At 53.3% G+C, this 17,239-nt stretch overlaps 1 protein-coding gene across 3 annotated transcripts in view; it reads right to left on the bottom strand.

Moving 5' to 3' along the window:
* Phactr3 (phosphatase and actin regulator 3) overlaps positions 1-17,239 on the bottom strand; it is a 123,922-nt gene that overhangs the window by 103,155 nt on the left and 3,528 nt on the right. Inside the window, exon 1 of one of the 3 annotated variants that reach the window (XM_069990096.1) lies at positions 5,191-5,242. The exons of 1 other annotated variant lie outside the window; for it this stretch is intronic. The gene's annotated coding sequence lies outside the window, so the exon portion shown is untranslated. Of the gene's footprint in view, positions 1-5,148; positions 5,243-17,239 lie in introns of those variants that run through there. One more of the 3 variants, XM_069990095.1, reaches the window with a different exon arrangement.

Below are 17,239 nucleotides of genomic sequence, written 5' to 3'. Positions count from 1 at the left end.
AATATCCATATTTTTTGCATCAACATCTATGTATACAAATACGTAAATATATGTAGATATATTATAGATGACAGATGGACAGATGATAAACAGCTGATATATAATAGGTGGACACATACATACATACATACATGATAGGATTTAAGAGAATAATACCATAAGTTAGGTATGAGTTCTTATCATGTGCATCCATTTTGTTGCATTCTTAGAACTGGGAAACTACATACTTGATTTCCAAAGACACACTTAAGATGGTCTTGCCACAACTGTATTTGTCAGCATTTCCCCCACAGTTACTATGCTGCAATCTCCCGCATCTTCCTTACTGTTCTGCCCTCCTCTGAGACCTGAAGTGGAGGTACCATGGGCAATCTCGCTAGAGATAAGGCTTAACTTCTCACCACACTGCCTTCTCTGATTGGCCTGATGCACATGTCACATTGGCTGCTCACAATGACTGTTTCCTTCTGTCATTCCGCTTGTCAAGCCTCTTCTCATCTGTCTTCTACAACGCTGAGTCAAGAAGTACACTGACAGCCATCAGACTTTTTTGTAATGTGAATGGAGAGCAAGCATTTTGAAAGAGTCCGGGAGTTTCACACAGAAATGTAGACTGTCAAGTTCTAGAATTCACAGAGCTGGCAACCTTGTGCTCAGTCCCCCCACTTGATTACAGCCAGCTGGGGCCAGACCCTCTTCAGGAGTGCAAGGTGGCTACTGTCCCAGGACTGATTGACACTTGCCTGGCCCTGACCATCGAATCTCCAGCCTTGCTCTGAGACAGGCCCACAATCAAAAGGCTCTCAAGAGACATTGTCACTATCTTACTCCCATCATCTACCTGTCTAATCATCCATTTAGTATCCATCCATCAATCACATGCCCATGGAAACCTTCCATGATCCAGCCATCAGCCATATCTCTGCATATCCATTCATCATCTGTGCATCTACCTCTCTGTTCACCATCCATCTACCCATCCACTCATCACCCAGCCATCATCCATGTATACACCCATCCATTTGTCCCATCCACCAATCCATCATCCACCTATCCACTCCTCCTCCCATCATCCATCCATAATCTACTGAATCAATTTATCAGCCCTTCATCCACCCCTCTGTTCATCATCCATCCATCTACCCATCACCCATCCATCATCTATATATAAACCCATCTGTTTACTACCAGTCATCCACCTACCCATCATCCACCCAGCTACTTCTCCATCCATTATCCATCCACCATCCATTCACCCATCATATATCCATCAACCATCTACCTAGCTATCCAACCATCTACCTGTTCATCATCCATCCATCTATACCGGCCTACTCACTGACCATTCATTAAACTCCACTCTTTGGAAGACATGGGTGTGTAGACCAAGCTGGGCATTGGCCTGCCCACGCAAGGCTTTGTTTTGACTCATGTAGTAGACCTTCCACTGTCAAATATCTAGCACCAATAATGTAAGAGTTCTTGGTGAGGGCAGCAGAAGTGAGTGTGGGTCCTCCTGCTCCAAGGACCTCCTGGTAGGGAGGCACCATGAACACCGAAGCTCACACTCCTGGGGTCTTAGACAAGGTGTCCTGGCATCACAGCCTAGCTCGGTGGCCATGGGTACACGGCCCACTTCCCAGGGCCTCAGTTTCCTTTCATCCTACGAGCACAAAATAATGAGAATCTCTTTGCTCTGGAGGAAAAGCATGGTAAGAGCCAGGTTCCTGAGATCTGCGGGGCGGGGCTGCTCACATCCCAGACCAATAGCCACCCTCCCCTGAGATCTGCAGGGCGGGACTGCTCACATCCTAGACCCATAAGCACCCTCCCTTCACAACTTCTCCACAGGGCAGGGAAACATCCTAATCAACCATGAAAAGCACAATATGGAGGGTGGCCCTGCCCAAAGAATGACTTGCTCTCCGCTGTCACTGGGCTTTTCCCCAAATTATGTCTTTTGGCTTTGGTGTGTTCGCTGTTTTTTCAGAATCACTTCAAATCTGTCTGCGTTGGCTCCAGTGGTTGGCCCGAGGACAGAGGGCAGGGAGTGAGGATGGATGTGGCGTGCACCGATCCTAGCAGGGATGTCTCTACTGCAGATGTGCATTTCCATCGAGACTGCAGTCTATGGCATTTTCAGCAGCCAGAAGCTCGGTGTCCTGGCCTGTCCAACAGCGTCACCCTGGGAAAGTGGGGATGACATGGCAAACGGGAAATGTGGGTCACTAAAGGGCACGCTTACACAGCCAACCAACCTGTCCATGTGGGAAGATCTTTTCTGAGACAGAAAGGGCAGAATGGGCCTCTGGGAAGAGGCATGGGTCAGAAATGCTACCGCGCCAGAGCTGGCCCAACACGTCCCCTGGGGGCCACAGAGCTCCTCCACAGTAAACCAGAGACCAGGAAAGCAAGAAAGGGGCCCAATTACAGGGCCACCGTTACTTTTCTGTCTAGGGCCAGAGGACCGGGGAAAAAGCAGGCTAGACTCCAGGGTTCAGACCACTCTGCCACTGGTGGGTCAAAGCAATAGAGGCAATGCAGAAATGCATTGCCCCAGGGGGTGTCTGCGGGTCCTCACGTTGCTGGGTGTGTTTCCATGCCATACCAGATGCAGGAAGCAGAGCAGGATTAACACAGAGTAGGCACCACACAGGCAGGGCTATACCTTCCTCTCCAGCTTCCCCGGGGCCAACCAGGTTGTACAAGGATGGGCCGTCTGGCTTCGGAGGACATGCCTGCAGCCACCACACGAGCCACTCTCAGAGGGACGTCAGAGTCCTGGCCGGTAGGTGCCAGAACACGCCTGTGGAGCTGGGCAGTGCCACACGCCTGCAAGCCTGGCCCTTCAGAGGTGGAGGGAAAAACCGAAAGTTCCAGGCCTCAAATAAACAAGTAAAAGTAGATCAGCGACGACCTGCATCACCAACTCCAATGGCTTCATACACTCTGAGTCAAGGGTGTTTCACAGATCATAGAAAGGAAGCCCGAGTCTCCAGAGGGGAGAGCTATGGATAGTTAACACTAGCAAAGGCATCATATAAAAAGAAAACAGTTCCCAACAAATTCATAGTGGTTCAAAACTACTCTGAGGAAAGCTGACCGTGCGATGACGTTGGGAGCCTCTTGGTTAACCTGTTGCAGGGGCTGTGCTTGGGGGGGGAATCTCCCATCTCCATGCTTTGAATAATGAATGAATCATGTTCTCCATTAACCTCTGACCGGCGATGCCACAGGACCAGTCTGAAACCACAGGAAGCAATCGGTTGTGGGCATGGGGGCCTCATTATTAAAATTAAATGTCATCAGGAGCTTTTGAAAATACCTTTCTCAGGGACTTAAGGAGCCCCCAAGGACCAGCAAATGAGTCTGGTTGGCCAAGCCCGCCCGGCGCGGGGCCCGGCTGGCCCTTCCGTTGCAGAGGGGTCTCACAAGGTGTCTCCTCCCCTCCCCATCAGCTCCACATCCTCCTCAGACACCGGAAAGCCTCCAGGAACTTTCAGCAAGGCTGGTGGGGAAGACAGAAACCCCAGAGACCCACTGGGAAGGGGCTGTGCTTGAAGGAAAGGCAGGGGTGTGAGGGAGTGGCATCCAGCTCCCACCCTAACACTGTCTGCGGTCTGGGCAAAGTGTCCTTCTCTAAGCAACTCCAATAGTCAGGAAGTGGTAGGACCCCACTCAAATTTACGGGGAATGTGTTTAACCCGAAAGCCAGGAACACACTGGGTCCACGCGAAACTGGAGGCAAGGCCATCAGGAAATCAACTTTCAATATTTTCTTCTGCAACTCGATAGAAACATTCTCGGACAACCCCACACGACCTCCCAACCCCTGCACTGGACGCTCCAGTTTCCCATTCAGAACCTCAGAGAGTGCTCTGTGGAGAAAAACCTCTTTCCAAAAGCCCACTGAGGTCCTGAAAGCGACTCTCATTGGTGGAATCTAAGTGATATGCATATCCAAGAACCAATCACAGAGCAGGGGAAACAGCGGAGGATGGCCTCAGTCCCTCCGCTTGGATGGGAGGCTGAGGGAGGTGTGACTAACTCACCCCAGGACGTGGTGGTCTTGGCACTCTGGACCACTGGGATAACAGCCTCACCCGTGGCCCATTGTGAGATGAGGGCACACACAGGGGCCTCGGGAGAGGCCTGGTGATGTGCCATCTGACTCCCAGGGTGACGGCGTGGGGAGGGGAGCACCCCGTGGGGACACAGAGGTCCCCAGGCGCCCCAGGGGCTGGGGGCACAGGGACCAGGCTCTGCTGCACTCCCAAGACAGGAAGGAGCTGCCAGAGGTTGGAGCTTGATGCTTCTGGGAACACAGAGGACAGCAGTGAGGAGTGCGGAAATCCCTGCTCTTACCTCCATGATGCTAAGCCATGCCAGTCTGTGACAACCTCACCTAACAGCTTCACCGCCTCACCTTACCCACAAGAAACTGAGGCACAGAGGAGTCAGCCAACCAGCTTACAGTCACCAAGCTAAGAGGTGGGAAAGCTTCACCAAGATGTTGCTCCTGGAGTCTAACTGTGCACCCTCTGTGACAGAGACTTCAGGGGCCAGTGCCAGTATGACAGCTGTGTCACAGCATCACAGTCAGCCTGGGAAGTGAGCACCATTGTGATTAAGTAGCTATTCATGAGACCCACAACCAGAGTGGCTGTGTAACTTGTCCAAGGCAGCATAGCTGGTTGAAAATATACCAGCTGCTGTTCCAGCTGCTGGCAGGGGCACAGGGAACAAAGTGGCAGGCTCCTCCCAGTGCTTGTCATCGGGTGGGGTGGCGTAGAGAGAGAGGGAACTTGTAAGTAATCCCTGAAAGTATGGCAAAGGCACAATGGAAGAGGAGACAGGGGTGTCGGGATAGAATGGCCTGAGCTTTGAGAAAGGGAGAGAGGAAAAGGAAAGGGAACTCGGAAGGTGGGCTCCTCCCCAACATGCATGTGTGCACGCACACACACACATATGGACACACTCATACACACTCACACACATATACTCATATACTGACACACATACATGTGCACACACACACTCACCCATAACATATGCAGATAGGGGTAGGGCTCCTCGAGAAGGCAGAAGCCATATGGCCAAGAAGAAGCAGCTGGGAGCCACAGCCAGCACTGACTTTTGGACGCTCACCTGATGGACAGCTCTGGGCTTTGCCTGCCCGCCTCCACTCACCCTGTATCTTGGGATAGCCCTTCCTTTGGGGATCACCTCCTCCACCCCTACAACTCAGTGTGTGGCTTGAATGGAGCTAACCTATCCCACAAAGAAGAAGAGGTCCAGGTTTGCAACCCAGTGGCCAATCAGAGGGCCCCATTCTTGTGTTTAGTCTCTGATTGGTCAGGGCTGAACATATGATCCAGGCAAGGCCAATCAGCAAGACTCCTGGTCTGTGCCATTTCCCCCCCCCACATTTTGGCAAACTTCCTTCTCACAAACATTGCTAAACTATAAGGAAGTAATCAACGGGAAGTTCCAAGAGCCGTCACAGGAAGAGGAGAGAGCCTGCCAGAGAGGAATCAAGAACATACAGAGAGAGGAAGAAAGGCTCCCTATGACAGGATTGGAACTTGGATCAAGCTCGGTGTGCCTGAAACTCGGGGAGCATTGTGCCAAGGCTCATTTGCTACTGGCCTGAGTCCATTCCCTTCAAGGGCAGGCCAACCTGCGCTGGGTGGGTGGTCCCTTGCCAGGGAGCTCTGACTGATCCACCTCCGAGGGCAGTGCCAGAGCCAGGCCCCAAGAGGCACTGCGGCTGCCCTGGCGAGGCTGAGTGGTTCTGAGCACCCCTAGAGGAGGAGGAAAGCAGCCTGGGCAGCCATGGTGAGAGTCCTTTCGTCCGAGGGGACAGGTGGCCCCACCCTTGTAGCAGGCAGAGGCCCCTGAATGGTGTCCCCCTCAAATTCAATGTGAAAGTAATACCATCTCAAACTGTCACCTGGTTTGAGGACGGGCTCTTTACAAAGGTGAAGATGGGTCATGACCCAACATTAGCTGGACCCAGAGGTCCAGGTTCACCCAGGTCCAGAGGTGAAAAACCAAGAGCAAGCCCAAGGGCACAGAGCTGCCTGGAACAGGTCAGTGTCTTCTCTCGGCTCTCGGCTCCTCAGTCCCGTACTCTCCCACAAACCCAGTCTCCATTTGGTCCACCTGAAGATGAGTTGTGAAGAATCTTCTAGAATATTCGTATCCACAGGCGGGTCTTGGAGCCAATTAAAAACCAGGAGAAAATGAACCCGATCTCTTACCCACCTTGCGTGTTTTGCTTTTGTTGCTCTTGTCAAGCAGAAGAACAGGGAGAGAACGGGGCCAGTCTTCCTCCCGGAGCTTGTGCCAGCCCCTGCACGTGGCCCGGTTCACAGCCCTGCGCAGGCAAAAGCTCCATTCACACAGGGCCTCAGCACTCATCTGCAGGGACCAGCACGGCTCACTTTCTGAAACGCCCGATTTCAGTTTCTGGCCATCACTTGCTATTCCACCGTGTCCCTGGCCTGCCTCAATGGCGGGCCTGTCCTCCAGGAACACAAAGCTGCCTTTGCCTGAGAGCCAAGAGCAGACACAGGGGAAGCTGCAGCCGAGAGGCGTCTCTCTCGTCACCACCGTGACTGGCCCCATTCTTCCCCGGTGCTCCGGGGTGACCCTTGTAGCTCCAAACGCTTAAGGACCTTTCGCCTGGCAAATGAGGAGGGTAAATAAATCTTGGGAAGAGAGAACAGGAGGGAAGCATGGACCCCAGAGGACAAGGTTCTCAAGTGGACGTATGAGTCTGAAACTTCTAAGTGGAAGCCTCAAAAGTAGAAACTTCCTTCTCATTTAGGGGATTTAAGGAGGGGCAAGATGCTAACAAGGCAAGGATGCAAAAGAAGGCGTAGAGGAAAATAAGCATCAGTGTGGGTGGGCAGGCTGCTGGTGGGTGGATGGATAAATCTATCAATCAGGTGATCAATGTACAGGTGAGAAGATGCAAGCATGGATGGACAGGCAGATGGATGGATGGATGGTTCTATCAATTGACTGATGAACAGATGGGTAGATGCATGGATAGATGGATGGATCAATGGATGGATGGATGGATGGATGGTTCTATCAACTGAATGATGGACAGGTGGGGAGATGCATGGATGGATGGATGGATGGATGGATGGATGGCTCTATCAATTGACTGATGAACAGACGAGTAGATACATGCATGCATGGATGGATGGATGTTCTATCAATAGATTGGTTGGTGGACAGATGGGTAGATGTGTGTGTGTGTGTGTGTGTGTGTGTGTGTGTGTGTGTGTGTGTGTGTGTGGATGTTCTATCAATCGATTGACTGATGGACAGATGGGAAGATGTATGTATGTGTGGATAGATGGATGAATGTTCTATCAATGGATTGACTGATGTACAAATGGGCAGATGCATGGATGGATGGACGGATGATTCACTGGTAGGTGATAGATGACAGATGCATAAATATACAAATATATAGATATGCAGATACATAATACAGAGACAGAGCAGTAAGTGAGCAATCTATTGTCTGAATGAGTCCTCCTAAGTTCATGTGTGGGATCTCATCACCCAAATAGAGGTGGCTCTATCAACATATATCCAGGGAGTGGCTTTCTCATGAAAGGAAGCTCACACACCTACCCGTCTGGCCATGAAATGCCCCCGCCGTGTGCAGGGATGCAGCCGGAAGGCCACGCCGGATGCTAAGCAGATGCTGGCCTTACACTCCTGGACTTTTTCAGCCCCCAGAACCATGAGCCAAATAGGTTTCTATTCCTTATCAATTCCAAATCTCCAGTAGGTTTGCTGCACAACAGAAAACAGGCCAAAGACGCTTCTTCAAAAGGAGAGCACGGATGAGCCATGGAGGCCAGCGGGGCACGGCCTGGTCCCCGTCACTGAGTCCCAGAGCACAGCACCCAGCACACAGACTGTCCCCACCCAGGACCTAACAACAGAGAACAGACCAGCCAGCATCGAGCAGGCCCAACCACCTCCCCACGGCCAGCCAGCACCGCTTCGTTCTTCCTCAGCTCCTCTCTCTCTCCGCTACTTCGCCTCAAACCTCTCTGTAAATGCAGCAGACTCTGCCTCAGGATGCCCCTCACCTGCCCCTACCGCCATCTTGATTTTCCTTCTCCTGAAAGCAGAGCTGGAGACGCAGGCATTTGGAAACTGACTTCAGGGAGAAGTGAGGGGGGAGGGCGCCCCTCTCCACAGGCACGTTCTTGGGGCCACTGTGTGGACAGCAGGGCACCATATCCCCGAAAGCACCAAGAATCACCACCCAATGCGTGGACAGCTGGGAGTGGACGCATCCTTCGGCTGAGGACTGTGATGTGACCTGGGCTTGACTCTGCCCGTGCTCTGGCTGCACTTATTCTGTGTAGGACAAGGTCCTGGGGTCCCAGCTCGCGCCTGTGGTGGTGGTACTGGCAGGGTGAGGGATGTTGGTAACGTTTGTGGTAGAGGGAAACATATGTATGTTGGCCAATTTCTGTGGCATAAGTATTTCCCAGCGCGCTGGGTTCCAAGCCCTCACGTGGTGTCCACCGCCCCCCCCCCCCGCGGGCTATGTTGGAATCATGGCCACAGCCAAAGCAGCAGTGGTCCAGGAAGACGTGGCACCGACCTCAAAGGCATCTGCTAATGGGCAAGGGCACTATGATAGCTGACTAAAGGGCCTCCAATTCTCATCTTGCTGTCTAATTTTACTCTGCAATCAGCCCCATCCCCTTCAGAGGGTCGCCGGGTCCCCTTCCCAGGATCCCAACAAAACCTACTGTCCTGTCATTCACTATGCTTCAGCCTAGTGGGTCCTTCACCCTCCAACAGCAAAGCACACTCTCAGGGCCTTTGCACTTGCCACTCCCTCTGTCCAGGATGCTTTTCTCCAAGGTGTGTCTATGGCTAACCCTCCCTCTACCAAGTCTCCACGCAGAAGCCCTGCTCACAGGCCTCCTGCCTGCAAACCACAGACAGACCTCTCCCAACATTCGTTGCTCCAAGCCTCTTTTGTCATCATTCAGGACAGGTGAGTACCCCCAGTCCCAACATGTGTGGCGACCTCTAGCCTGTCTGTTTTCCCCTGCACTATTCACTCCATCCCACTGCCACAGGGACCAAAAGCAGTGATGTCTAATCAACGATCAATGGTTCCGAACGGCTGACCAGCTCAAATTCCAGGGGTGAGTTCAGACTCACTCGTGTGAAATTCTCCACGAGGCCCCACAGAGAAGAAGGTCCTAGTTCAGAACTCCTGGGACCACGCCCCTCAACCACGGACGGGCCCATGACCCCAGACACACAGACCTCTCCCACCCTGAGGGGTACCGGGGCTCCCACAGGGTAGAGGAGTCTGTGCCCGGCCGCACGCCGGCCAGTCCTGATACAGCAAAGATGGCTCAGGGCAAGCGGGGATCCCTCAGCCCCCACCCCCAGCAGGGTAACGAGGAGGACGGCACTGGGGCGGCCCAGGGCAATGTCTGCCTGGGTGGCAGAGGGGCGAGGTGGGCTCAGGCAGGAGCCTGGAGCAGGGGCGGCCTGCGGGGGAGAGGCCTGGGGCAGTCTTCCTCCCCACCAATGATTCCTGTTCATTTTCACATCAGCTCCGGGTGAGGGCCATGAATAGAATTCTAAATATAGTTCAGAGCAGAATTAAGTGAGATCTGGAAGCTTCTGTGAACCACTCGTGGCACCTGTCAGATGGGGCGAGGGTGTGGCTGGCCCTGGCCGCTGCTGAGCCCCTGCCCACCTCGGCCCTCTGCCGGCCTTGCTCCTGCTCACTCCTCCAAACCCCAGGACGGCTCTGGAGTCCCCGGAGGGTGGGAGGTAGTGCCCGGGCTCAGGTCAGCTCGGAGCCCCGCAGATCAAATGGGTGCCAGGGTCCGAGTAAGGGGCACGGACCCCTGGTGTAGGCAGAGCACACAAAGAAAGGACCCTGTGAGCAGATAGGGAGGGGCTCGAGGAGCGATGCAGAGGTGAAGGGGGTCCCACAGGATGGGGCACCAGAATGGCGTAGGTTCCCCATGGGCCGGGGAGATGGAGGCCAGCTCCCAGGGGTCAGCATGCACTGTTTTCAGCTTGGGAATTGCACCCAGAGGGATTTTGAATCCAAATAGCTAAGCGTCTAGTCTAGGAGAGCACCAAAAGAGAATGTGTTCCCAGCCACTCGGCCCTGAGACCAGGCTGCCAGCCTCCTGCAACAAGGCTGTGTCCTTGTCCTGAGTGCCACACCCCCTCCAGACCTGGCGGGGAGAAGCAGCCAGAGGAGCAGGAGCCAGGACGCCCAGGCTGGCCAGCCCCAGCATGGGCGCAGCAAGGTGGTCGGAGCAGCAGCCCGCAGCCTGGATGCTGGGGCCTGAGAAGCCCTTCCCAAGAGTGAACCAACCCTTGAGGACCCATGCTGGCCCAGCCAGGGGACAGGACTGGGAGCTTGGCCAGTGATATACAGTTGCAATGTGCTTGTTCACGGAGACCAGCGGGCACCATCGTATCAATTGCCTGTCACTCCGTCATGAACCTCCCCAGAGGGAATGACCTGAAATGATGAGGACTCCACCACATACACACACATGTGCAGACACACGTATGCATACACATGTGCTCACACACCATGGGGAGGGTCATCTGCTCCCTGCGGGAGGGCTGGGCTCCATCGGGGGCTTCCTGCTCAAACAGGGCATCCCTCCACTCCAGGGACCTCCAGCAGGCCTGATCGGTCTCCCTGCTTTTCTGGCTCAAGGTGTCTTATCATCCAAACTTCTAACCTGTAGCCAGATCCAGTTTGGAGAGAAAATAGGCAGCAGGAGTCAGCTTCTCCTTGGCTGGAACTGAAACGAGGAGAACCGCAGCACACAGAAACGGTCTGAAGATTGGCGTGAGGGGCTCAGTGGCCACTGCAGGAAGGCCCGAGAGCTGGACATATGGCTGGAGGCCTGGCTTTACCCCTGGGGAAGATGCCTGAGGCTGCCTGAGCTTTGCGGCCATGCCACAGACCCCAGACAGAGCTCCATGGACAGACCCACAGACAGATCAATGGACAGACCTATGGACAGTGCTCCATGGACAGATCCCTGGACAGATCCATTCACAGACCTATGGACAAATCCATGGACAGAACTCCATGGACAGCACTCCATGGACAGATCCAACAGACCCATGGACAGACCCATGGACAGACCCATGGACAGTGCTCCATGGACAGAGCCCCATGGACAGATCTGTGGACAGACCCTTGGACAGATCCACAGACAGATCCACAGACAGAGCCCCACGGACAGAGCTCCATGGACAGACCCATGGACAGAGCCCCATGGACAGCACTCCATGGACAGACCCATGGACAGATTCAGAGACAGATCCATGGACAGAGCCCCATGGACAGACCTATGAACAGATCCATGGACAGAGCCCCATGGACAGACTCATGGACAGAGCCCCATGGACAGATCCATGGACAGATCCATGGACAGATCCACGGACAGATCCATGGACAGACCCATGGACAGAGCCCCATGGACAGACCCATGGGCAGATCCATGGACAGATCCATGGACAGACTCATGGACAGATCCATGGACAGATCATCGACAGATCCATAGACAGAGCCATGGACAGAGCTCCATGGACAGATCCATGGACAGATCCATGGACAGAGCCATGGACAGACCCATGGACAGATCCATGGACAGAGCTATGGACAGACCCATGGACAGATCCATGGACAGAGCTCCATGGACAGACCCATGGACAGAGCTCCTTAGACAGCACTCTGTAGGACCCGCCCCAGCAGCCTCCTGCTCATGACCCCATACTCATCCCTATCTCACTGATGAGCAAAGTGAGGGCTAAGGAGGAGAAGCAGGCAGCTGTGTATCAGGGAGAGTGGGTAGGAAGTGGCCACAGAGAGGGCCACTTCCCCCTGGCTCAGTAGTCAAGGCCACCTCTGACCTTGAATCTGCATCCCCAGTGTAGAGCCGGAGGGCAGGGCGGCCTGCAGGGAGCTCCACAGCTCCCGGCATGAGAAAGCTCTGACTCGGCCACCCCAGGGCCCAGCGCTGCCCACTCCGCCAGCTTCCTCTCACAAGCATGTGCCTGCAGTGAAGTCTTGAATATCTCGTGTGGGCCTCAGAACAGCCTCAGACAGCAGGTAGGAGCACGCCACACATTGTCTGAGGTTTATGGAGGAGGAAACTGAGGCACTGACTAGTGAAGAGTTGAGTTCAGCAGTGGGTGCCAGCCTAGCCACCAGCTGACACCCAGCATCCAGGAGCACTGGCACCATGCCAAGGCCTGACACTGTGTGTCACCTCCCACCTGTGACACACCTGCGCACACACACACACACACACACACACACACACACACACACACACACACACACACACACCTGTTCCCAAGACTCAAGACAAAAAAAAACCCTCAGCTGTAATAGTGAACATGAGTACTGAAAAACAGTCATTGTCACAGATCTGGATGTGAGTCTAGGTGCTAAGCCACGCCCCCACTCACCAGCTCTTCTTACAGGGAGGAGGGGTGGGGAGGGATGGGGAAGAAGAAGGGGATGGAGAGGCAGATGGAGGGGGGAAGGAAGAGGAGGAAATACAAATGAGTCAACCCCAGATTCTGTGAGAAACCAAGCCTCTTCTGTCCTCTGCCCCAAACCTCATCTCCAGTTTTCTACTAGGCTTACAGTGGAGGGGGCTTCTGACTTTAACCCCTTAGAACTATCAGTTAAAGGTCAACATTTTATCTATAGATGCATATAAATTTTCAAGAAATATTGGAAACAAAAACAGAAGTTTATTAGTAGGAGCACTGAGATAGTTACTTTTAAAAGTGTGACATTTAAAACACTTGCAGAATCATGTCACAAAAATATTTATTAGCCGGGCGCTGTGGCTCATGCTTGTGGTCCTAGCTTCTCAAGGGGCTGAGATTTTGGTGAAAGAGGTGACGCTGATCCCCATGCATGGTACTTACACTATGCCATGGGGGGGGTGGTAACCCCTTTGTACAACTTCTTAAATTTTTTAAAAATTATATATACGTGTGTGTGTGTGTGTGTGTGTGTGTGTGTGTGTGTGTGTGTGTGTGTGTATGACTCCAGGAAATGGCGGGGGGTGGGGTGGGGAGGGAGGGAGACTAAGATCTGAGAATTGTGGTTCAAAACCTGCCTGGGCAGGAACATCCCCAAGACTCTTATTTCTAATTAACCAGGGGGAAAAAAAGCCAGAATTGGAGTACCGGCTTTGAATGAAAAAGCCAAGTGAGAAAGTGAGGCTCTGGGTTCAAGCCCCAGTGCTGAATCAAATACATACATGCATACATGTACACACACATGAACACGTGTGTGTGTGTGTCTGTGTGTATGTATTGTCTAGTGACATGCCACAGCTCCCGCCTCCTCCTTGGTTCCTGGCAGGTTTGTTTCCTGGATGCTGCCAATTCATCAAAGTCAGTCTCCTGATATTGTGCCCATTAGACAAGGTGTTTTGCCAAGCAAATCCATGTGTCTCCCTAACAGAAACACAAGCCCCGCCCATTAAACACGGGGCCTCCAATGGCTGCAGATGGCTTGCCTGTTGCATCCCCTTGCCTGACCTTCAGAGGATCAACCCTGCCCTGACATTCTGGTGAAGTGCAGAGGGACAGAAGGACGGGGGCACACCTGCATGATCACCTGATGGGAGCTCAGTGTTGTACATCTACCCACTAGGCTGCTTGGCCTGGCTGATAATGGGGTTGAAGCCATGTGTGCTCCATCTGGTGCAATGACCTTCCAGTAAGATGCAAGAAGCAGATAGCAAAGACAGAGCTGGGCACGGGTGGCTCTCATCTGCGATCCTAGCTACTCCACAGGCCTTGAAGATCCAGAGGGTCGTGGTCCAAGGTCAGCTCAGAACAAACCAAAAAGTTCCTGAGACGCCTCCCTCTAACAGGAAAAGCTGGATGTGGTAGTATACACCTATCACCACGGCTGAGGCAGAAGATGGGGGATTGCAATTGAGGTCAGCCTGGGCAGAGAGTGAGTAAGACCCTATCTCAAAAGCAACTAGGGCAGAAAGGGCTGGAGATGTGGCTCAAGTAGGACAGCATCTGCTGGCCAGCAGGAAGGCCTGAATTGAAACCCTAGCACCACAAAAAACCACCACGGTGATGACCAGCTCTAGGTGGCTCTGCAATTCTCAGGAGTCCAGGCTCCTTCAGAGTCTATATAGAAGTTTCTAGAATGTGGACTAGAACCCACTTCTCAAATTCATTAACAGTAGGTCTCAAGTTCTCTGGAACCCTCTCCTTCTTCTGCTCCCATGAGATTCCTGCCCACCATGCTCCTCCCAGGGGGCCTGGACACCCTGGTTTGTGCATATCCCCTACCACCTCCGGACACCCCACTCTACCATATCCCCTGCCTACTCTTGCCAGTGTTTTAACTGCATCCCAGCTCTTCATTTGCACCGGTTCTGTTCACTAAGAGTCATGGTGCACCTGCAAAGCGATGCACCAGACAAACTCATTACAGCCAAACAACCCCATTCACAGACAACCACTAGGGCTTCACTGTCAGACCGGAAGAATAGGAGCAGAGACATTGAGAGGGTCCCAACATGGGCTGGGAGGTGGGAGGGGCAGAAACAGCATCCCTATAAGAGGGAGGAGAGGAGCAGGTGCAGATAGCTGGGGTCAGCCAGTCACACCACAGGTAAACTCTTGCTATCTGGTGGGCCAGAGATCAAAAAGATGCTACTCCTGCTTCTGCTGTTCCTTTTCCTCCTTTCCACTTCTGGCTTTTTTTGGTAGTTAGTTGGGGATAAGAGTTGAATGGACTTTTCTGTCCTCAATAACTTTGAACCTCAACCCTCATACCCAGCCTCCTGAGTAGCTGGGATTACAGGAGTAAGCCAATCCTCAGACCCCAGCCTCCTGAGTAGCTGGGATTACAGAAGTGAGGCACTGGTGCCTAGAGATGGTTTCCATAATGAGGTAAAACACCACTGAGCCTTTAAACTGTACTTTTACAGCATCTAGTTTTTATTTTCAATAACCCCAAAGCCATTGACAAGGTAATTGCTGCTAGTTAAACCTGTAGATACTCACAAGGGGCCAGAGAGAGAAGTTTGGGACTCCACAGAGTAACAGAACATTCCAGAAATACACATAGAAAGAGCCACTCTGGACAAGGGCAGTGGCTGTGTCTACCCTGGCCACCTGCCTACCCATAGGTTGGAGATATCCCTCAAGGGCTGGGCACAAAGGAGAAAGCAGACCAGTTCTTGTGTTCGGAAATGTCTGTTCTGCAGGGGGCAGGGGAAGGAAGGAAGACTCAAGACAGTCCGGGATGGGCCAGAAGAGGACAGGCACAGGCTCAGCACAGGGATGGAAATCCTGGGAGGGGGAAGGGCGTGTTTGCTTCCAGAGGCCAGTGATGGCTGCCCATATTAAACAATGACTATGGTGATGGTGACTCACATTTGTAATCCTAGTTTCTTGGGAGGCTGATATTGGGAGGATCGCAGTTAGAGGCCAGCCTGGGGTATGCACACAAGACCTTTCTTCAACCAAAAGCGGGGATGCAGTGGAGGGTGCCTATCACCACCCTTACATGGGAGGTTAGGATAAAGAGGATCATAGTTCAAGGCTAGCCTGGGTGGGAAAGCCCAAGAGGCTATTGATGGAGTGAAGATGGGCATAGTGACACATACGCACATAATGGGAGTCATAAACTAGCAGGGTTGTTATCTATGTGCCTGCCTGGCAAATGGCAAGAACCCATCTCCCAAGAGCAGGGCTGGAGCTGGGCGCCAGTAGCTCACGCCTATAATCCTAGCTACTCTGGAGGCTAAGATCTGAGGATCGAGGTTCCAAGTCAGACCAGGCAGGAAAGTCTGTGAGACCCTTACCTCCAATAAACCACCAGAAAACCAGAAGCAGTGCTGTGGCTCAAGTGGTAGAGCGCTTACCTTGAGATGAAGAGTTCAGGAACAGCACCCAAGCCTAGAGTTCAAGCCCCACAACTGACAAGAAAAGCAGGGCTGACAATGTGGTCCAGTGGTAGAGCACCTGCCTGATAAGTACCACACTCTGAGTTCACGCCCCAGTGTTGCCAACAACGGTTCAGGAAGCAGCCGCAAGTATCTGTTGTTCAGAATACTGTCCTGGCATGTGGGTGTGGGGACCAAGAAGACAGCCAAGCCCCTTGGAGTGGACGAAGCAGGCAAGGCCCGCTGGACAGGACACCCTGGGAAGAGGAAAGGCACCGCAGACCAGGAAGCCAAGAGGGCAGCACACATCAGAGGAGGGGTCCATGGCAGGGTGGAGATGACGCAGAAGGCCTAACGGGAAGGGTCACCACTGCCTGCCCCTTCCAAGGCCAGTGTCAGGGCCTGCCTGTGGCGTACAGCGGGCAGAGGCCCAGGGCAGGGGCAGCGAGAGGGAGAGAGGGAGGGAGGGAGAGAGGGAGGGAGGGAGGGAGGGAGGGAGGGAGGGAGGGAGGGAAGGAGAGTCCCGTGGTTAGCAGGAACTCCACAGGAGGAGAAAGCCATCAGATGTCTCTGTTTGAACTTTCAACTTGAAACGAGGCTCTGCCCCTACCTGTAGAGCCATGGGACACAGAGAGGTACCGACAGGACCCCATTAGAATAGCCGAGAGCGAGAGCGCAGGCTGCCAGGCAGTCCATGCTCCACACAGGAGGAAGGCACAGGGCGCAAGGTTTACACGACACCGTTTATCACCTTTCCTGCTAGAGCAAAGTCCTGTGATCTCAGGGTGCTACTTCAGATCCTGGAGGGAGTGCCAAGGCATCCGCTTTCTAGGAAGGTACAACCCACAATTGTGGGTCCCCAGAGGCAGACATCCTAACCACCACCGGCATCTACCCAGAAGAAATTCTCAGTGATCCCAAGACAGTCCAGGCCCAGGCGCTCACCTCCACGTGACCTCTACGGGGTAAAAGCCAGAAAGCGGAACACGAACACCTGCTGGCTATGCTGGATTACCTATGCTGTGGAGCACGTGGCTGCTAAGAGGAGGGAGCGGATGGAGACGGCAGAGTGGCGAGTCCCCACCACCACCACCATGCCCCCCCAGGCCACCTGCCCGGGGCTCATACACGGGACGTCCTGTACGCTGCATAAATGGGGAGGGAAAGTCAGAACAGGGACATTAAACTCCTACCAGGGGCAGCACTGAAAAGACAGAGAGAGGCACCGGAGCCTACTCTAC

This window comes from Dipodomys merriami, unplaced genomic scaffold, assembly GCF_024711535.1.
Source record: "Dipodomys merriami isolate MVZ:Mamm:240054 unplaced genomic scaffold, mDipMer1.0.p SCAF_39, whole genome shotgun sequence".
Lineage (NCBI taxonomy): Eukaryota > Metazoa > Chordata > Mammalia > Rodentia > Heteromyidae > Dipodomys > Dipodomys merriami.
This window is presented reverse-complemented; position numbering and strand designations above follow the sequence as displayed.